At 40.8% G+C, this 22675-nt stretch overlaps 1 long non-coding RNA gene across 1 annotated transcript; it reads left to right on the top strand.

Annotated features, from left to right (window-relative positions):
• The first annotated feature begins 69 nt into the window (after positions 1-69).
• On the top strand, positions 70-22220 carry LOC113631812 (uncharacterized). Its single transcript, XR_003437577.1, has 4 exons — positions 70-915; positions 1012-1053; positions 1392-1489; positions 22177-22220. It is a non-coding gene; the product is annotated as an uncharacterized LOC113631812 (long non-coding RNA).
• Positions 22221-22675: the final 455 nt, after the last annotated feature.

The raw sequence follows: 22675 nt of genomic DNA, 5'->3' as shown, positions 1-22675 counted from the left end.
CGAATCGCCTCTCGGCTCCGCCCGCTTCGGCTCTGCCCCTTCCTGCGCCTGCGTGGTGGGCGTAGCGTGTGTTTGGGCTGGAATATCCTGGGGCTTCTCCTTCCTAATTCTTTAGTGTCCTCGGATCCTGCCCTCTGACCAGTGCTCGGAACTTCCCTTCAGAGTAGAATCCTCTTTTTTTTTTTTGACTTTTACAAGCGGGGAAAAGACCTGCGCCCACTAGTTGTAAACACTGGGAGAACAAAATATTGTATATGTAGTACGGCTTATTTTTCTGTAAAACCCTCGTTCCGCGGACTCCTAATTGTATTAAGAGCTTTTATATTTTGGTTTTTTGTATTTTGACTACATTGTGGTGCGGTAGTAGTGCCGGAAGGCCTAATCCTGCAATGAACCCTGCTATTCACTGAGCACCTAGTACGTACTAAGTACCGTTCTGGGCGCCGGGAAAATAACTGCCGTTGCAATCTGAAGGAGCAGGAAAGTCTTAATAATAATTACGTCTAGCTTTTTTTTTTTTTAAGTCGTTTTACAAATTTCTCAACTTTCTTTGTGGGCGTAGTACATTTCGGTTTACTGGAGTCTTGTTAAATCTTTTGTTTACACCTACCATAGCTACTATAATACAAGTCTGTTTTCTCATTTCTTAACTTTTCATAGGATTATCATTCTCAGAAGGCAGGAAATATTTATCTACTAACTACGCACAGCACCGCCTTTAGGAAATGCTTTCTCAGCTGTATACGCTGCAGACACTGCGTGCCCACCTCCTGCCACCCGCCCCACCCGTATTTCTTTCTGACAGAGCTCAAAATCTAGCTTTCTTTGGGGTGAAATGTAACATTTAATATAAATTCTAGATAAAGGAAACAACCCACTGATTTGAAAACTGTCAGTAGACGACTGAGTTTCCGAGTAAGAATTTTGATGACCTTGTAATTTGACTGTGTAATTTGACTTTGAAACACCAGCCAGTCAAAACTAAATCTGACTTCTAATTTCTTCATTCAGCCACATGATAAAAAGGCATCACTGATGAAAAGAGCCCAAATAGTAAGTATATATTTTAAAATATATAAAAAGTTATATTCAGGCAGTCTGTACTAAGTATTGTATAAAGCAAAGTACCTAATGTTATTTCTTAACAGAACTAAAAAGCTGGGAAAGAAAAATGTCTTCTGTATGAAAATGGTAACCAAAACAGAGGGGTAGAATGTAGAGGTTATCATAGTTGAAAATCTAGAGGCAATAAAAGAATTGATTTTTTAAACGTCTTATGAAGCACACCTCCCCAGATGTTATCTGGAGTTGTTAATAGTATTGGTTAATTTTGGAATGGTGTGGAGAGGCATTAACTTTATACATTTTAGTGTTATTTGACTTTCTTTAAGTTCAGCATACCAAAGGAGATGATGCCTCCCTTAGGAAAAATTGTGAAGCCCCCACAATTGGGGTTGAAGCCCCTGCAACAACCATGTCACCAGCTTAGGTAAGATCCCTTACGCTTTGCCTGCTAAATGATCAACTAGTTGATGTGACAAATTAATTCAGATATCTACCTATGCTATTCATTTGGGTGGCTACCAGCCACATGATGGCTGTTGAGCACTTGAAATATGTCTAGTTTTCATTGAAATGTACTATAATGTAAAATACACACCAAATTTCAAAGATTTAGTGTGAAAAGAAGGTAGAATGTAAAATGTTTCCATAATTTTTTGTATTGATTACATGTTGAGATAATACTTTGGATATATTGGGTTGAATACAAATATTGTTAAAATTAATTTCACTTTTAATTTTTTTAATATGGATACCAGAAAAAATTGTAATTACAGATGTGATTCACATTTGTGGCTCACATCTTATTTCCATGGCACCTGGCTGCTCTAAACTATCATTATCCCATTGAATCCTCTCAGTAGCCATGTAGGGCAAATGTTTTCTACTCCCTTTTTTATAAGAATGAGAGGCTAAGTCACAAGTCCAAGATCTCACACAACTAGGCAGTGGTAGACTGAGACTTCAGATCTTCTGACTCAAAGTCCACATGTGGAAAGAGGGAGGTTCTAAAAATATTCCTCTCTCAAGAGACAAAGTTTCCTCAAACCCTCGAAGTACTGGGGAATGTCTCCAAAACATATGCTTGTTGTTTGTTTGTTTTTTGGCCGTGTTGCTTGTGACTGGTGGGATCTTAGTTCCCCCACCAGGGATCTAATTCGGGTCCTGGGCAGTGAAAGTGCGGAGTCCTAATCACTGGACCTCCAGGGAATTCACCGTATCCTTTCCTATTGCTTTTGAAGAACAATTTATAAGGAAACAATTTTGCAGATATCTGGAAAAAGTGATAAGTAGTTAATCATTTAATCAGAAATTTTCTCTAGGCATCCAAATATAGTGTCTTATCTTTAGTAAGAAACGATGGGTATTGATAGGGTTAAGTTTATGCAGTGATATTAACGCATATATAATCCTTTAATTTATTGCAGTCTTCCACTATACAAGTTTTGAAAAATTATGGGTATTTTTATGTAATCTTTCTATTAGCCACTTGTAGCTTAGCACAGACTCCGTTGCTGGGCATTGTAGGGCTGTGTCTTCTTATCTTGCCCAAGAGCATTTATCAGTTTGTGAAAGAGAAAGGAAGAAAGAAACACAATACTGTATGATAATAGAAAAATAAAGCTAAATCATTTAGCATGGTATAAAGAATAATGATAAAATGTTAATGAAAAGCAATAGAACCTTTTAAAATTTTGTTATTACTTATTAAGGCTAAACTAAATTCCCAAGGTTTTCAGCCAGAGTGCAGAAATTGCCTGACTTTTACATGATAATCTCTATCCTTCTGAAAACGGCCAAGGGGAACAAATAATAATTTGTTACATTCTGATTCAGAAAGCTCATGTAAGATCATTTGTAGAGCATCCATTTTACCCAATTCCCCAGCTCTGAATTGTATTCAAATAGTTTAACTTAGGTTTTAGGTTACCTGTGACATGTGCAAGGTTAAAAAAAAAGAGAGTAGGAAAAAATGTTGAAATTCAATGTATCAGAATTAAGGTTTTTATTGTTAAGATAACATTTTAATAATAGGTAATATGAGACACATAGTAATTTTAAAGATGACTAATCGGCTATAAAAGATAGTTAACAGGTGATTACAAAGCACCAAGGAAATGAAAAATAAAACACACAATGAGTGCAGTCCATGATGAACATAAACCTTTTACTTAAGCCATTATAATTTCTCTTCTCGTTGTATATTTCATTCTCACTTTAAAAGGGTGGTGTCAGAACAGTGAGTATTGATCCTGAGATGTCCATTATTTACAGAAGACATATTTCGGTCTACTTGTTGTCATTTGTATAAAGTAACTGCTGAATTTTTTTTTTTTTTTTTTTTTTTTTTTGGGGTAGGGGGGCCTCTCACTGTTGTGGCCTCTCCCGTTGCGGAGCACAGGCTCCGGACGCGCAGGCTCAGCGGCCATGGCTCACGGGCCCAGCCGCTCCGCGGCATGTGGGATCTTCCCAGACCGGGGCACGAACCCGTGTCCCCTGCATCGGCAGGCGGACTCTCAACCACTGCGCCACCAGGGAAACCCCAACTGTTGAATTTTTATGATGGCCTGTCAGTGTTCTTTTCTCAAAACAAGTGCATTCCAGGCAGAAATTTTCTTCTTAATCTCTCTTTCATTTGATGTTTATTTATATTTTATTCCTTAAACCCAGACCATTTCTGAAAGGATTTGAACATAGAGAAATATTTCACAAAATCCATAGCAGTAATTTTACAAAAGTTAGTTGGTAAATTTGTATGATGAAAATGAATTGTTGGCTATGTAAGGAAGGATGGGTGTATTAGGGTTCTCCAGAGAAACAGAACCAATAGGGTATATTTTATATATATATATATAAATAAGGAATTGGCTCACATGATTATGGAAGCTGGCAAGTCTAAAATCTGCAGATCCAATGTCTATTTTGAGTCCAAAGACCTGTAGCTGCTGTAGAACCAGGGACCAGTTCAAAGGCTCCCAGGCAGGAAAGTGTGCTCTTGAACGGGGAAGGGGAGGTAGTGAGGTTTTCATTTGATTGAGTCAGGCCCACCCACATTATGGAGGCCAATTTGCTTTACTCAGTTTACTGATTTAAATGTTTATCTCATTCAAAAACACCCTCACAACTTATATATACTACCAAATGTAAAATAGCTAGCTAGTGGGAAGCAGCCACATAGCGCAGGGAGATCAGCTCGGTGCTTTGTGACCACCTGGAGGGGTGGGATAGGGAGGGTGGGAGGGAGACTCAAGAGGGAGGAGATATGGGGATATATGTATATGTATAGCTGATTCACTTTGCTATAAAGCAGAAACTAACACACCACTGTAAAGCAATTATACTCCAATAAAGATGTTAAAAAAAAAAAAACCACTCTCACAGAAACACTCAGAATAATGCTTGTTCAAATATCTGGGTACCCTGTGGTGCAGTCAAGTTGGCCCATAAAATCAGCCATCACAATGGGCAAGAAAGCCTTGCCTGGACCTTGACTGAGAATTTATTTGGGTCCCCTTAGAATGGGAAGGCCTGGGAGTACACTACGGTCCATACTCGGCTGATGGGTTAATAGGAATGTCTTATATGAAGGAGAGAGCAAATTATGTCTTGTGTCTTATTAGTATAAAGGAACCAAAAATTGTTGAGCTTTATGTGTAGGTGAGTGAGTGCAGCTCTGTTTTCTAACAGCAGACCTTGGTTCCTTCTGAGAGCTATGAGGGAAGGATCTCTCTCCTTGACTTGTCAATGGCTATCTTCTCCCTGTGCCTTTTCCCATCATCTTCCTGCTATATGTGTCTATATCCAAATCTCCCCTTTTGTAAGGACATTAGTCGTATTGGATTAGGGTCAGCTATAGACTGAATGTTTGTGCCCCTCCAAGATTCATATGTTGGAACCTAATTCCCAATGTGATAGTGTTTGGAGGTGGGGCCTTTGGACAATAATTAGATCTTGAAGGTGGAGCCCTCATAAATGGGATTAGTGCCCTTATAAAAGAGACCCCAGAGAGCTCCCTCACCCCTTCTACCATATAAGGAAACAGTGAGAACATGGCCATTTATGAACTGAAAAATAGGTCCTCACCAGACGGAATCTCCTGGCACCTTGATCTTGGACTTCCCAGAACCAAGAGAAATAAATGTTTATTGTATAGGCCACGCAGTCTCTGGTAATTTTTTTTTGGCCACGCCGTGCGGCATGTGGGATCTTAGCTCCCCAACCAGGGGTCGAACCCATGCCACCTGCATTGGAAGCACGGAGTCCTAACCACTGGACCACCAGGGAAGTCCCGCTGGTATTTTTATTATACCAGCCCACACTGATTAAGATAGGATCATCCTGATTTTCTCATTTTAACTTGATTACCTTTGTAAAGACCTTGTCTCCAAATAAAGTCACATTGTGAGGTACGGGGCAGTAGGACCTAAGCATAGGAATTTGGGGGGGTACACAATTCAACCCATAACAGAAAGCTTTTCAGCTTTCCCACTCTACCTTTCTCAGCTGCTTGCTCCTCACTTCAGAGTGGGAGTAGCCAGCATATACTCTAGAACAAATGCAAAGCAACTACCTAAGCCATTCTGCAATTTGTGTAGTTTTTCCTTTTTATGGTCATTTCATTTCAACTTTATTGTATTTGAAGCAATGCTAAGCAGCTCCTGCATTTTAAAAGGGCTCTCAAGAGGAGAAAACCCCTTTTCTTTGAAAAATCTGTTTATCTTGTTCTCAATGAAAAGAAGTATTTCTAAGTAAGTTTTGATATATGAGGCCCAAATTTAACTTTTGACATTATACATCACCAATCTCAGGAAGGTCTGTCCTGTTATATTATGTTTTTGAACATATAAAATGTGTTCCAGTAACACATTTGTCAGAAATAATACAGGAGACATAGAATTTTATTCACAGACATTAGGAAATATGAATGAAAATAATAGCATATATTTAAAAAAACAATAAAAATCTTGAGGTAGGGAAAAGGCTTAAGACTGGCTGAAAGAAAAGTGGTCAGACTTGTGTTCAGAAAGGGCAGGAGACCTTCTGGGTAGATGGATTCCCAGTACAGGAAGAAGCCTGGTCAAGTAAGCTACATTATACTTCCCTTCTCAGTAGCTCTTGGGACTAGGTTTCTGTCGGCCAGTAAGAGAACAATTGTTTTCTACTTTGAGGGGAAATTGTACCAGTTAGTAGAGGTTTCAGTTTAGTAAAATATCTCAGATTGCACACAACAGACATTAATTGGTTAACTTCAGGAAAGAAAGGGAAAGTTCATGGAATGGGAAAGGACGAAACCATGGGGACAACTCTGATCAACAGCAGGAGTGCTTAGATTGTGTCTCCAGGATCTTCCCATAGTGCAGTGCAGCTCCAATGACAGTCTGTGCCCCTATGGTCCACCCTTGAAATTCCTGGGAACGAGAATCTGACTGACTCTGCTTGGGTCAGGTGGTCCAATAAGCTCTGGCTTAGACATGTATATGGTGGGAGGTGGTGTGATGCATTGTCCCATAGACATGCCACTTCACCCCACTCCAGGTATAAGGGCTGTTCCTGGAAAACGGTGGATGGCTGCTACCCCAGGAGGTCTCCTTCAGGCATTAAAAAATATAACAAGATCATTAAAGATCACCACACTTTGAGGGTGGGGGTAAAATGACTAAGAAAAAGCGTATGATGGACACTTTGCATTTGAGCCAGGAAAAGACTCTTTAGTTATTGAACTCTAAACCTGTCGGTTACGTCTACTCTGCAAAATAGACAAAAACAGGGATGTTTCTCAGAAAAATGAAACGTGGTGACCAGCACAGAAAGGGAGTCTGAGTATTGAAAGTGGAAAATGCAAGGGTGTAGTTCAAGTGATCAAAAGTAGCTGAGGCCAAGGAGACTTTGAGGATCAAGGATATGCTCTATATCTTAGTGTGATGGTGGTTACAAGACTGTATATAGTTACCCAAACTCATTAAACTGTATACTTAACATAAGTGAATTTTATTGTGTGTAAATCATACAATAACGCTAGAAAATAAAACAGGCCAGTTCCTGAGAGAGGCTGCCTGGGTGCTGAAGGAGAATATAGACAGAACCCCTCACCTGTAGGAGGCTAGAACCACCTTACCTGCCACCAAGTGACTGTGCTTCAGCAGATACCAAAGCAGAAACAGAGCTTGGGCTCAGGAAAAGCTTCAAGTGGCCTGAGAAAATTCAACAAAATTAGCATCGGAGAGCCTGAAACCAAGGACAGGCATCCTTACAGCCAAATAATGTTTAATCCTATCTTAACATTTGTATCTTTTACGCAGCATTTCACATGTGCCATTTCACTTTCATCAGCACAAAAACCTGCAAAGTTAACAAAATTATTTTTTCTATATGCCACAGACAAACTGAACAGTAGGGCTGGTGTCAGAATGTGTGCCAGGTATCGATTTATTTCCTCTCGGCCCCAGATTCACTGTCAAGTTCCAGAGGGAAGATTTTCCCACAAGTTCCGCCAGCACAGCACCACAGCAACTTCTGCCACTGTCCTTTCCATCCTCTCCAATGAGATCTGGATCTCAGAAAGGAGGAAATTCCTTAGATGCTCTATCTCAGCACCCAAGGAAGCAGAGAGAACTCTCAAGAGTGTAATATAAGGAGCAGCCCCTGTTCCTGCATCTAAAACACAGCATCCAAGGCAGACCCCATGCCCCCAGCCGAGATCTAGACCTTGTTGGAGAGGGCATGCCAGTGGCAGGGAGGCCCCTGTGGTGCTGCACCCAGGGAACTGGCTGGAAATCTTCCTTCTGGAACTTGCCTGAGATACACCCTCTAGGGTGCCAGAGGGAGCTATTCCCTGGGAGGTGTCTCCCCTGAGACCAGAGGGGTATTCTACTACAATATTGCCCAAGATGTGGGGGCCGGTGGCACCTGGGAAGCTGCTGGCTGCTGGGTGCTGATGGCCTCTGCAGAATCCTGTCACACGCACTATTGGGTATTAACAGGAAGCTTGGAAATGTAGCTTACTCAGCAAAGTCTCCTTCTACACATGAATCTGCAGGACGGCAGTTGTTCTAACTGGCTGCCACTCCAGTGACTTTGGGATGTGTTGATCCCTGCACACCTGTATGCGCACATAGAAAGACCCTTAATCCCCTTTAGAACTTGCTTCTGACTAAATCCTTACTTCTGACAAGTAGGATGAACACCTTGTTTTAAATCAGATTGTCTTTTCTGTCTCCCTAGGGTAGCGTTTATTATTTTATCCCCAAGAGACTAGATACAGCTTGTTCAAGGCTGTCAGGAAATTTGAAGTCATTCATCTTAGTCTCAGGTCATCTCGTTTAGGCACTGGGCTGTAGGCAGGAAAATTACATGGGACTCTTGAGGCTTGGGTAAGTGCCTAGAAGGGCCATCATCCTGGGTGAAGCTGCCATCTGAGAAAACTGCTGAGAGTATGAGCTCTAAAGACTTTGCTCTTAAATCCTCTAATATGAGAATGTCAAGAGTTCAGAATTTATTTTCCAGATCAGCAAAGTTACCTTTAGAAACAAAGATTCACTGGCTTTTTCCTGGAAAATTCTTTAAAGATAAATGCACCACCCATGAGGTATTCTTACCCCCAAATTGAATGTGAATTGGAAATCTACTGCCAGTTTAAGGAAATACTGGGGCCAGAAATGTGGTAAGCACCATGGGGATGCCATCAGCGAAATCCAAAGTATAGGAAATGCTACAGGACAAATGACCTGGTTTCTTAAACAACTAAATGGCAAGATGAGAAGGAGAAAAAAAAAAAAAGCAGAAGGAAGGATTTGTAGAATACAAAGAGACGTAATAACAGGTGCAATACATGGATCTTGTGTGGAATAACCAAATGTAAAAAAAAATGAAATAATAAGGGAAATCTGAATGCTGACTGGATATTTTATGATGTTAAGATATTAGGTGTAATAATGGTATTATGTTTTTTACTGTAATGGCTTTATCTGTAAATAGTGTTTACCTATTGGATATTTTCTTTGAAATAATCATTGTGGGAAGGAAGCGTAAAGGTATAAGTTAAGCTTTCTAACATGGGCACCATTGACACTTTGAGCCAGATAACTCTCTGTTATGGAGGGCTGCTCTGTGCGTTGTATGCTGTTTAGGAGCATCCCTGGCCTCTACCCACTAGCTGCCGGGAGCACTGCCCAGTTGTGATGATCAAAAATGTCAACAGCCATTGACAGATATCCCCTGTGGGGCAAAATCACCCCCAGTCGAGAGTCTTTGGTGTAAATAAGACAAGATTGGCCTAGTGTTGATAACTGTTGAAGTCAGTGTATATGAATACATGAGGATTCGTTATTCTGTTTCCTCTACTCATATGTGTTTGAAACTTTCAGTAATACATCTTTTAAAAATATTAACTTAGGGCTTCCCTGGTGGCGCAGTGGTTGAGAGTCCACCTGCCGATGCAGGGGACAAGGGTTTGTGCCCCGGTCTGGGAAGATCCCACATGCCGCGAGGCGGCTGGGCCCGTGAGCCATGGCCGCTGAGCCTGCGCGTCCGGAGCCTGTGCTCCGCAACGGGAGAGGCTACAATAGTGAGAGGCCCGCATACCGCAAAAAAAAAAAAAAAAAAAAATTAACTTAAAACGGGGGAAGAGATAGAAATAGTGCAAAGTGCTTGACCATAAAAACCTGGGCAACCACAAATATTTGCACCAATCAATTTTTGGAGACAAAAGACAAATGACAAGCTGAGAGAAAATAGATGCAATGTATTTCACAGGTAAAGGGCTGATTTCTCTAATTTACAGAGTTCTAAAACATTGAAAGAGAAAAAAGACAGCAACTCAATAGAAAAATGGGCAAAAGACAGGAACAGTCAATTCCCAGAAAAAGATATACAAATGGTCCTTGAATATATGAAACAATACTCAACTCTACTCATAAGAAGCTATATGCAAAGTAAAACACTGAGAAACCGTTTCTCACCTATCAGGTTAGCAAATATTTGAAGACTTGACAACATCCTTGTGGTAGGCAGAATTCTAAAATGCCCCCCAGGGACTTACCTGGTGGCTCAGTGGTTGAGAGTCTGCCTGCCGATGCAGGGGACACGGGTTCATGCCCCAGTCCAGGAAGATCCCACATGCCGCGGAGCGGCTGGGCCCGTGAGCCATGGCTGCAGAGCCTCTGCTCCGCAACGGGAGGCCACAACAGTGAGGGGCCCGCGTACCACAAAAAACAAAAAACAAACAAACAAACAAAAAACTCTAAAATGCCCCCCACCATGATGTTTGACCTCTGGAGTTATAACCTTGAATAGGTTATGTTATATAGCAAAGACAATTGAATTTTATGAATGTATTTAAGGTCCCAAATCAGTTGTTTTTAAATTAATCAAAAGGGGAATGATCCTGGAGCCCTGACTTAACCAGTGGGTTGCCCTTCAGCAGAAGGTTCAGACCTTTCTTGAAGGTAGAGACATTCTCCTACTGTCCTTTAAGAAGCAAGCCACCATGAGTTTTATAGCCTCAAAGAAATGAATTCTACCAACAACCTGAATGAGCTTGGAGCCAGATTCTTCCCCAGTAGAGCCCTCAGATGAGAACACAGCCTGGCCAACACCTCCTTTAATTCTGTGTAAGACCCTGAGCACAGGGTCCAGTCAAGCTGTGCTCAGATTCTTGACACGAAAACTGTAAGATAGTAAATATGTTTCATTTTAAGCCACTAAGATTGTAGCCATTAAAAAAAAAAAAGATTGTAGCTGTTTGCTACACAGCAGAAAACTGATAGAACATTCTGTAGGTGAGGCTTGGTGAAAACAGGCACTCTCATACATGGCTAATGGCAGTGCAAAATGATAAAAGCCCTATGGGATTTGGTAATATGCAGCAATGCATTTCTACAGTGTCTATATATGCATTGACTTTTTATATATATATAAATTTATTTATTTTATTTATTTATTTTTGGCTACGTTGGGTCTTCGTTGCTGCGCACAGGCTTTCTCTAGTTGCAGTGAGCGGGGGCTACTCTTCGTTGCAGTGCGTGGGCTTCTCATTGCAGTGGCTTCTCGTTGCAGAGCACGGGCTCTAGGCACATGGGCTTCAGTAGTTGTGGCACACGGGCTCAGTAGTTGTGGCTTGTGGGCTCTAGAGCAGAGGCTCAATAGTTGTGGCACATGGGCTTAGTTGCTCTGCGGCATGTGGGATCTTCCCGGACCAGGGCTTGAACCCGTGTCCCCTGCATTGGCAGGAGGATTCTCAACCACTGCGCCTCCAAAGAAGCCCCACATTGACTTTTGACTTAGCAGTTGCACTTCTGGGAATTTACTCTGAAGATATACCGCTATACATTTATAACAACATGTGCTCAGGGCTTTTCACTATAGCATTATTTATTTATAATACTTAAGTGCTGGAAACAACCTATAATTGCACACCCATGGGAAACAGGTTGAATAATTATGGTTTCACTACACAGTGTAGTACTATGAAACCATAATAAAAGAATTAGGAAGCTCTTTGAGATGGAGAATTCCTAGAATATATCATAAAATGAAAAGAGTAGAGTAAGAGAGTATATATAGCATTCTACCTTTAGTAAAGAAAGAAATAAGAATATAGGTGTGTGTGTATTTGCTTATTATTTATTAAAAAAGAAACACAGAAAAGCTAAATAAGAAACTGATGAAAATAGAAAGTCATTACTTAGGAGAGGGGAGCAGGATGGGAGTGAGTCTTTTGAGTCTATATAAAATTTTTGAACTCTCTAAATGTTTTACAAATGCAAAAAAATTAAATCAAAAACTCTATTATTGATGTGGATGTGGCAGTATATAGTGGGAAATGTACCAGTATCTGCAATCTATTTTGAAATGTTTCAAAAATATAAGATACACGGATGGATACAGAGCTGTTTAGATGAATGTGATAAAGCAAATATACTAAAATGTTAGTGGTAAATTTAGGCAGTGGGTATACAAGTGTTCACTTTAAATTTTTTTCTGCTGCTCTCTATGTTTGAAAATTTTATAGTAAAATGTTGGAAAAAATTAAATGAAAATGAACGCACAAAAGCAAACCCTAAACTAATTCTAATTGTGCATCAAATTGATAATGTAACCACATAGAGAAAAGAATTAATTCAAGTACGTTTTGAACATAGTACTCCCTACACTCTTAGTGGGATGTATTCGAAGGACAAGAAATGTCAAAGAAATCTTGAACTTTGCTTATTAGGAATCTATGTTGACTCCATGATAAGCAGTCAGTCAGATCTCCCAAGTTAAAGTAAGTACCGGGACAACAGGATTCTTCCTGAAATAGCTTGCTTAGATTCAGTTTCAGAATATTAATAACCTTATTCACAATAATTTACCAAACAGTATTCATGGCACATAGTTTCAGGAAGAATCTTTTTACTACCCACTAGGTGGCAGTGCTCTCTAATCTAATTAAAAGCAGGACTTGAATTGGAAAGACTCATTCATCTAACAATCTATATGCTACATTGATTTTCTCACCTATCGAGCAAACTAGATTTTCATTAATAACTATGCAAAGTAACGTTTTTCAGAATTTTAACAACAAAAAAAATAGATCCTATTTCCCCATACATGGGCTATATTAAATCAAATTCAGAATCGCTGGATTGGTGGAGACTTCCAGAAGTCTGCTAGTCCCCTTACCTCCCTTCAAACAGAATAACCTTCTGACTCATTACCTTTTCTCTGCCTGGGAAATAGGACATTTCTCAAAGTTCTGTTCCAATATTTGGCATAAAGTCAAGTGGTTCATTTATTTCTTCATTCATTCTTCATAAGGCAAACAATTTCTGAGCAATTACCATACGCCAGTTTAATTTGCTAGGTGTTGGGGGTAGGATGGTGCCCGCAGACACAGTCTGTTGCCCTCAATGATATTACTATCAATTGCCCTGGCAGTTGGCCTTTCTGGAAAAGTGGAAAAGTTGGTGTGGCTCCTAGTAACATGGCTTACTCTGCTCTTTTCAGCTCAAGCAGAGGAAAGATCTTACAACTATAAGAAATGGAGGCCAGTGGGGAAGAACAGATTAGTAAATAATTACAAGGCAACATGAGAAATGCAAGGGAGTAAGTAGAGGGTGCTGTGAAGCCCAAAGGAGGGGGAAAGAGCCCAGCCAGGCTTAGGAGTCGTCAGGAAAAGCTTCCCAGGTGAAGGGGCATCCTAAATTGACTTGTGAAGGATAAGTAGACACTAGATAGGGAGGGGGCAGATGGAATGGGAGAGGGGAAGGGCCATACAGGTTGCAAAAGTTGGAGGGGGAGGAATAGCATCTTATTCGAATCTGTATCCCCAGTGCCCAACACAATGCCTAGCACACAGTAGACTTTTGTTAAACATAACTGTCACTCTGATGCTGTCATACCGTGTGACCTTGGATAGATCTGCCACTTCTTCGAGCCCAGGTGTCCTCACTCTGAAGGTGAATAAGATCCCTTGAGGAGATTGTGGAGAGGGAGATAAGAGGGCTCAAGACCTAAGCCTGAGGACCTCAGATACTTAAGAGACAGGCGGAGTAAAAAGAGATAGCAAGGAAGGCTGGGAATCAGCAACGTCAGAGGCGGGAGAAACCAGGCGAGCGTGGTATCTCGGAGGCGAGCATTTAAGAACTTAGCATTGATCGACTGTCAGAAGTCAAGTAATTTAAGAAATAGTCAAAAGTGACCATTAATTTATCGATAAGAAGTTGCCATTAGACTTGGTAAGAAAAGATTCAGTGGCCTGGTGGGTGCAGCGGCCACACTGCAGTGGGTTGAGGCTAGAGTAGCAGGTGAACTCGTGGAGCCAGACAGAAAACTCAAGAAATCTGGCAGTGAAGGGAAGATCCAGATAGGAAAATGACTGAACATTTAAACCACGTTTAAATGCTGCTGCAAAGGAGACAGGGAAAGGTCACGGGTAGTGGGGGAGAGGCAGATGAGGCTGTGGGGCAAGGGTGGCATCTGGGAAGGTGGGAGAGCACAGGAAGTAAAGCCTTGTGGACTGGAAGAGGGTCACCCAGAGGTGTACTGAGCTTATTAGACACCCAGAGTGGACCTTCTTTTTATTTTATGAGACTTTGCCTTTTTAGAGCAGTTTTAGATTCACAACAAAATTGAGCGGAAGGTACAGAGATTTCCCATATAATCCTCCCTGCCCCAGACACATGTATAGCTTCCCCCATGATCAACATCCCCACCAGAGTGGTACATTTGTTACAATTCATGCGCCTTCGCTAACACATCTTTATCAGCCAAAGTCCATAGTCCCTTAGGGTTCACTCTTGCTGGAGTACATTCTGTGGGTTTGGACAAATGTACGATGACATGTAGACATCTTTATAATATCACACAGAGTATTGTCACTGCCCTAAAAGTCTTCTTTGCTCCACCTATTTACCCCCTTCTCCCCCACAATGCCTGGCAACCCCTGATCCTTCTACACTCTCCAGAGTTTTGCCTTTTTCAGATGTCATATAGTTGGAATCATATAATATGTAGCTGTTTCAGATTGGCTTCTTTCACTTAGTAATATGCCTTTAAGCCTCTTCCGTGTTTTCTCCTGGCTAGATAACTCATTTTGTTTTAGTGCTGAATAATATTCCTCTGTCTGGATGTACCACAGTTTATTTAGAGTGGATCATTTTTTTTAAATTGAAGCATAGTTGATTTACAATGTGTTAGTTTCAGGTGTACAGAAAAGTGATTCAGGTATTCTTTTTCAGATCCTTTTCCATTAGAGTTTATTACAAGATATTGGATATGCTTCCCTGTGCTATACAGTAGATCCTTGTTATCTATTTTATATATAGTAGTGTATATCTGTTAATCCCAAACTAATTTATCCTTCCCTCGCCCCTTTCCCCTTTGGTAACCCTAAATTTGTTTTCTATATCTGTGAGTCTATTTCTGTTTTGTAAATAAGTTCATTTGTGTAATTTTTAAAAATCCTACATATGTGATACCATATGATATTTGTCTTCCTCTGTCTGACTTATTTCACTTAGTATGATAATCTCTACTTCCATCCATGTTGCTGCAAATGACATTATTTCTTTCTTTTTTATGGCTGAGTAATATTTCATTGTGTATATGTACCACATCTTCTTTACCCATTCATCTGTTGATGGATATTTAGGTTGCTTCCATGTCAGGCAATTGCAAAGAGTACTGCCATGAACATTGGGATTTGTGTATCTTTTCGAATTAGAGTTTTCGTATTTTCTGGTTATATGCCCAGGAGTGGGATTGCTGGATCATATGGTAACTCTATTTTTAGTTTTTTAAGGAACCTCCATACTGTTCTCCATAGTGGCTGCACCAATTTACATTCCCACTAACAGTGCAGGAGGGTTCCCTTTTCTCCACACCCTCTCCAGTGTTTATTATTTGTAGACTTTTTGATGATGGCCATTCTGATCCGTGTGAGGTGACAGCTCGTTGTAGTTTTGATTTACATCTTAGAGTGGGTCATTTTTAACACATTATTTTCAGGAATCATGAAATGAAACAAATAATTAAATGGCCAGAAAGTAAATGCAGAAAGTAAAAATTTTCTCTTATTGAACTTTGTACATATGTGAGTAAAAAAATTTTAATTAAAAAAATTACAGTACAAAGAGGGAAAAGTAATGCATTAATACTTTTGTATTACATGCAAAAGTACAATTTAGGAAGAATACTGAATTGTACCACTGATGTGGATATGTTCTTTAGTCATTCTCCAGTTTTAAACAATTAATTTTAAAAGAAGAAATGTCAGTTTTAAAGAGTTTACTCAAGTTCAGTAAAATATTTCAAGTATGAACTAAAATTTGTACTTACCAAACAAAAATACCACACTTTTCAGTTTGCACTGTTCATTGTCTTATGTTTTAAACACATAAAAATCCCAAATGGTCAAATATACAATGACAGAATTGAAGTAACTCAAGTTCTGTTTCTCCACCTCTACAATCAACGTGCCATCATTTATTCTGAATCTAGTGTTTAGAAGCAAAACTGTAATACCCCACGGACTAGAGACAGGAACTGTACCTAAAGGGAACTCCAGTGATTCCACTAGAAACAGGACTCTCCAAAGCAACTGTCTGTGGCTGAGGCTGGGTGTATTGGATGCCCACTCTGTGGCTGGGAGTTCTCTGAACTACTTTCCAGCTAGAATATAATGTTTATTAAAGAAGGAGTAATAAAAATGTGTTCATTTCAAGCTTATACATATATTTTGCAAACTCAACAATAAGTGCGTTAATTGTTTAGAACTGACTAGCAAAAGAGTTTTTCCAGCAAGGAGTATTTTATCTGACATTGTTTAGCATTGCCAATGTTTGGGGATGGTTAAAAGCAGACCAACCAAGCGGTTTTGTTTTTAAATAGCTACAGACAACACATCCTTCACGGCCTGCACCTGGGCAACGGCACCTCCCCCTCCCCCTTGGTAGGCCACTGAGACATTCTGCCCTTGTGGTAGAAGGAAAGCCAAAGGAGGCTTAGCAAGGTGGTAGGAGCAATGCCATCTGTGAGATAAGGGGAAGCTGACGCGGGTGGTGATTGTAGCAGAAAGTGCACTATTAAGGCTCGCACAGATTGGAAGAGGCACCGAAGGAGGTGGGATTATGTTGCACGAAGGGGCAGGATCCAGGAATAGCGTAGGAGACCACCTCAGCAGCTGACCAGTCAGTCTGGGTCCCAGGACTTCTAAAACTGGGCTGAACAGCAGGCCTCAGATAATTGGATGGATAATCTGAGTTCACATAAGCATTTGTCCTCACTAAGAGAGCGTTTGACTGGGTGGGTGTGCCAGTATTCACTGTAATGGGCATCCCTGTTAGGAAGAGTTCCACTGTACCCTCTCGGAGGAGGGGGACGGGGGAGGAAGAGGAGGCTCTGCCTTTACCCCGGCTACTTTTTTGACTCCTGACCGGGCAGCAACATTGGCTTCTCGCAAATGGCCCAAACCACAAACGTTTTACAGGGAAAATGCTTTGCCTGGGGCTACTTTCCTCAGAAAGGTCTAAGGGCTTTGCCCTTAGAGTACAGAGCTCAGGAGAGTGCTCTTCAGCACAGGAGAAATAGTTTGAAACAGCTGCTGTGAAGAGTGAGACAGAACTGAAAGGAAATACAGGATGAAGGACCCAGAGGAGGTTGAAGACCACAAGTTCCTTTTGCTAAAGCTTGGAGTCATTTTTTCTGTTATGACCTCAGTGGGGAGGGAAGGCAGATTGTTACTGTTCTGTAAACCAAGGGCTGGGAAACTTTTTTTCTGTGAAGGGCCAGATAGTAAATATTTTAGGCTTTCCCTATTGCATAGTGTTTGTTTTTACAACCCTTAAAAAACATAAAAACAATTCATAGCTCTCAGGAAGGACAAAAATAGGCCAAGGGCCCAAATTGGCCTGAGGACCATAGTTTGGTGAACTTTGCTCTAAATAGTTGACACATTCTTGAACTGAGAAGAAATCACAAGCAATCTGTTAGAGATAATGAAGTTACTTCTACTGTTCTAAGGCTATTTTCTTGCAAGAGACTTGGTAAATCATTTTGAAAGGGGTGTGTGAAAGACTCATTTTCTTTCTACCTGTGTGAAATAGAAGTTATATTTTTATTGCAAGACGAGAAATTTAAGCAAAAACATCTCTGCCCTTTGGCCTCCTCTCTCCCCTCAGTGTGCATTGTGTATCTGCATCATGCATCAACCAAACCTCCCCCATTGCTCAACTGTAAAGGGCAACATTCTCCCAGTATCAACAAGATACTCCTTAAAAGACAGCATTCTTTCTTGGTCTTGTAAGAAGTCACATGACCCACACGATGCCGCTTAGATCTGGATTATGTAAACTGTCAATAATATGTCATTTGATGTACAGCCCTCTGTCTCAAAAAACTTATATAACTGTGCCTCGACTTCTAACAGGTAGAACAGTTCTCAGAGCTTTCTGAGATGCTCTTCCCAGGTGATAATCCTCAAATTTGACTAGCATAAAATTTCCCATTTCTTTTTTGGATCGACTGATTAATTTTTCATCGACATGAGTGAAAAAGAAAAGGGACAAGTGGGCAAGCAAGGTACGATTAAATAGGCTTTGAAAAGAGCTAAGGCAGGTGCCCTCAAGTGAAAGGAGAATTAGGGGAAGTTATATGATGCCTTATTTGTGTCATTGATTTGCTCAATACATCTTTATTTCTTTGGGGAATTTATAGGTTAGATATGAAACAGATTTTTGGAAAATGCACTGAAAAACAATTCAGTGAAAAGAAGAAAATATACCCCATGATTTAGGACTCCAAAAGTGTTAAGAAAAGTAGAAACATAAGCTCCAGTCTAAATTGTGAATAATCTCAGTGAGAATGAAGAGAGAAGAGAGCCATCTGAAGAACCATTGTGAGTACAAAGAGTTTTCCTAGGAGTTCAGCATTTTTAAAGATTTATACAAAAGATGAAAGACGGAGTACATTCCTCAAAATGAATGCAACGTTAGCAAAAGCCTACATGAACAGTGTTTGAAAAGCTAAAACCTAGAACAAACTGAAAGTTATATACTCCCCCTTAAGAAGCTGAAGGTTTTGGTTAGAAGTTGTGGTGGGATTGAGTGCAGGTAGTGATTAGCCTGGGTCAGGACCAGCTGCGTATTTGGGGGACCCAGTACAAAATGAAAGTGCAAGTCCCCTTGTTAAAAAATTATGAGTAGTTTTAAGATGGCGACAGCAGAGCAGTAAACCGAGCAAAGGGCCCTTCTGAGTGACTGCTCAGGTACACATTTAGGAAGCAGGCCCTGGGCTGAGGACATAAGACTGATCTAACCCTGCCTCGGCCAAGCCATCTCAGCTTCAAGGTTCTCAAGGGAGCCATGCAAGACACAACATATAGGATACTACACCAGGTACCCCTTCATTCTTAGTGGGTTCCTATAACTGTCTCTGCAGGGCTGTCCGGTAAACTCAGCTGCAGGACACAATTGAGGCTCAGGACAGAAATCTTTCTTCCAGGCAGGAACTGAGAATGCCTGAGGGTTTATGTAAATAGAAGCGAGAAAAAGAGCAAATGACTGAAGGCACCAACTAAGCTAGAGAGAAAAGCCAACTCTAATGACCTCTCCCTCTGGCAGAAGCATCCTGTTCACTATTTATGACTCCAGATCAGTAGCAGCCTCCTCTAGGAGGCGAACAAAGTTGGAGGTGAGAAAAGGACCTTCTCCAGTCCCCTCACCCCATCCTGAGGGAAAGGGCTTTTAAAAGTTCATTTGAATTGAAAAAGAAACAGAAAAAGCAGTATTCTTTGCTGCTTTTATGGAGTAAGCATAAATGCTGAGATAACAATAAGCAAGGAAAATAACCAATTGTTTTTCTTCTTCTTTTCTGTAAAGCTAGGTTTAGTAATCTGCAAAGTTTTAACAAAGAAAAAAATGGAAACAATAAAAGAGTGTGTAAGAGCATCAGATAATAATACAGATGTTTTAAATGAATTTAAGTGTCTGGAACTAGACAAAATGCATTCCTGGGATACTGTAGGAATTGGTACATGTGTGCTGAGTCACTGTAATTACTCTTTGAGGAATCGTAGGACGCGTACGGAGAAACAAAAAAAAACTGGGGGAAAAATCTCAAATTTTCACAAAAAGAGGAAAAAATTTAATTCTCAAACCAGGGACTGGTAATGTCAAACCCAAGTTCATGTGCCCAATGCACAGTGAGGCCAAACAAACCAAAATGTCGAAGTTTGGAGCAGAGAAAGGTTGGAGTTTGGGGCAGAGAATGGTTTATTGCAGGGCCAAGGAAGGAGAACAGGTGGCTGTGCTCAGAAGACCCAAACTCTTTGATGGTTTTCAGGGAAGTTTTTAAAGGCAACATTTGGGGTGCTGGCTGCAGGGTGTATGACTTTCTTCTGATTGGTTGATGGTAAGGTGACAGGGTGGTGCTCCAGGAATCTCAATCATCAGCCTTCTGGTTCCAACCAGTCTGGGATCTCAGTAAGTAGTTACCATCCTCTCCCTAGGTGGGGGCCTTAGTTCCTGTAGAACAACTCAAAGATGTGGGTCAGATTGTTGCATATGTCCCTTGAGGAGGAACTAGGGCTCTGTTTTATCACTGCATTATTGTTTCTTCACTGCTTTTCCTTTGTTCCTGCATTCCCTTACTTAGTAACTGCTTGAATCTGCCCTTTGGAACTCAGAGAAGGTGTAGCTGAAGGCTTGTTTTCCTACAAACAAGAAACGGGGAACATGAAAAGGCTTTGGTACCCAGGAGGGCCCTCCAACACATCCCCCCCCCCCTGCTCAATTTCACTAAATTTGAAATTTAAATTTTTGGTAAAATCATGAATAAACACCACTATACAAATAGTTTGCAAAGACTTATGTAAGAATGAAATGATGATAGAAGTCCTGTTATGTGTCTGTAAACAAATCTTTTCAATCCAGTCTGTTTTTAAAAGGGGGCATGGTGGGGTACAGTTGTGGTGGCAGATTGATTGAATAAAACAGAAATTACAGCAAAATGATGAGCAGAATCTGTCATATTGTTCTTGGGAACAAGATGAAAAAATGTTGACAGACGAATCAGCAGTTTGAACCTTCCAAACAGTGTTGATGAGTTAATATATCAGAGTCAACTTGTCTGGGTGGCATCTTTACAAGGGTTTACCCATCACTGTCTTATTTGGCACCTTTCTCAGTGTTAAAAAATAAAATTCAACCAAAACATTTGAAGATCTAATAGCCTTTATTAAGCGATTCATGAATCCAGCAGCATCCCATTTAGCAAGTAGAATCGCTCTTGGAGGAGTGGTACAAAATAGAAGGCTTTTATAGAAAGGATGGTGGAACAAGAAAGTCATTAGCAAAAGAAAAGAATGGGTCCTTTGGGACAAGGACTTCTTCTTAGGGTTGGGTGGGGAGTGGGCTGTGGTAAGCAAGCATCTTTATCATGCAGACTACCTTTCTTTCCTCTGGGGCGAAGTGGGGGAATGGAGAGGCCCCAGACAAATTACCTCTTTGGTATCATGGGCTTTAACACAAGTGATGCCATTTTGCGCCTGTGGTATTCTCTTTAATGTCAGTAATTTACATGTTGGCACAGAAAGTGTGCTTACAAGGTTTAACGATTATCCCTAACTAGAAGGGATAGTTAACACAATGGCTTAGCTAAAGATTCCCAACTATCTTCACAGCTGGAATCTCAATCCCAAATCAACAGGTTGACATTTTATCTAGAAAAAATGTAAAGAGATGTTTTTAGGTTAAAAAAAAATTGTGCAAATATAGGAAGGAGGAGACCAGGCTTGGCAACAACTCATAAAACAACACAAAACAAATAAAGATGTAGAAGGTTTGATTGTTTATGGGTTAAAGTGAACCATCTCTACACTCTAGCTGTTGAAAAAGCGCATATTGCTTTCGGCCGAATTATCAGAAACACAATAATCATTTATTGAGAGGGAGTTAGGAGCACTGACTCTGGAACTAGACTGTCAGTGTTCAAGTACTAGCTCTGCTACATTGGGTGACCTTGGACAAATTATTTAATCTCTTTGTGTCCTTGATCCTCCATTTAAAAAATGAGGGTAAGAATAAAGCACACTTAATAGGGTTCTTTTTGAATACTGAAAGATAATACATGTAAAACAGGGTAGCGCTCTATACATGTTAGCTGTTATTGTTCTGTTCTGGGCACTTTACAAACTCTGTTTGCATGTATTTGTGTGTGGCTTTTATTTAATTGCATGTATTTATTGAAAAATAAATATTAAATATTAAAATAGGACTAGGACTTCCCTGGTGGTGCAGTGGTTGGGAATCTGCCTGCCAGTGCGGGGGACATGGGTTTGAGCCCTGGTCCAGGAGGATCCCACATGCTGCAGAGCAACTAAGCCCGTGTGCCACAACTACTGGGCCTGCGCTCTAGAGCCCGCGAGCTACAAGTACTGAGCCTGTGTGCCACAGCTACTGAAGCCTGTGCGCCTGGAGCCCGTGCTCTGCAACAAGAGAAGCCACTGCAACAAGAAGCCCGCGCACCTCAACAAAGAGTAGCTCCCTCTCGCCATAACTAGAGAAAAGCCTGTGCGCAGCAACAAAGACCCAATGCGGCCAAAAATAAATAAATTTTAAAATATATATATTAAAACAGGACTGAAAGATATACACTGGGGGCTTCCCTGGTGGCGCAGTGGTTGAGAGTCCGCCTGCCAATGTAGGGGACACGGGTTCGAGCCCTGGTCCAGGAGGATCCCACATGCCATGGAGCAACTAAGCCTGTGTGCCACAACTACTGAGCCTGTGCTCTGGAGCCTGCGAGCCACAACTACTGAGCCCACGTGCCACAACTACTGAAGCCTGTGTGCCTAGAGCCTGTGCTCTACAACAAGACAAGCCACTGCAAAGAGAAGCCCGTGCACCACAATGAAGAGTAGCCCCTGCTCGCTGCAGCTAGAGAAAGCCCGTGCACAGCAATGAAGACCCAATGCAGCCAAAAAATAAATAAAATAAATAAATTTATAGAAAAAATAGATATACACTGAAAAATTCTTCCTTGATTACCAGACCTTCTCCCCAGAGATAAACCATTGCTCAGAGTTTCTTGTGTACCTTTCATTATTATGTACAAATGGATACATAAGACTACTATG

The sequence above is a fragment of the Aethalodelphis obliquidens genome, unplaced genomic scaffold (assembly GCF_003676395.1).
Source record: "Aethalodelphis obliquidens isolate GAN/ISIS:26980383/991018 unplaced genomic scaffold, ASM367639v1 scaffold34, whole genome shotgun sequence".
NCBI classification, from domain to species: Eukaryota; Metazoa; Chordata; class Mammalia; order Artiodactyla; family Delphinidae; genus Aethalodelphis; species Aethalodelphis obliquidens.
Note: the sequence above shows the minus strand (reverse complement) of the source record. Positions and strands in the feature narration are given on the sequence as shown.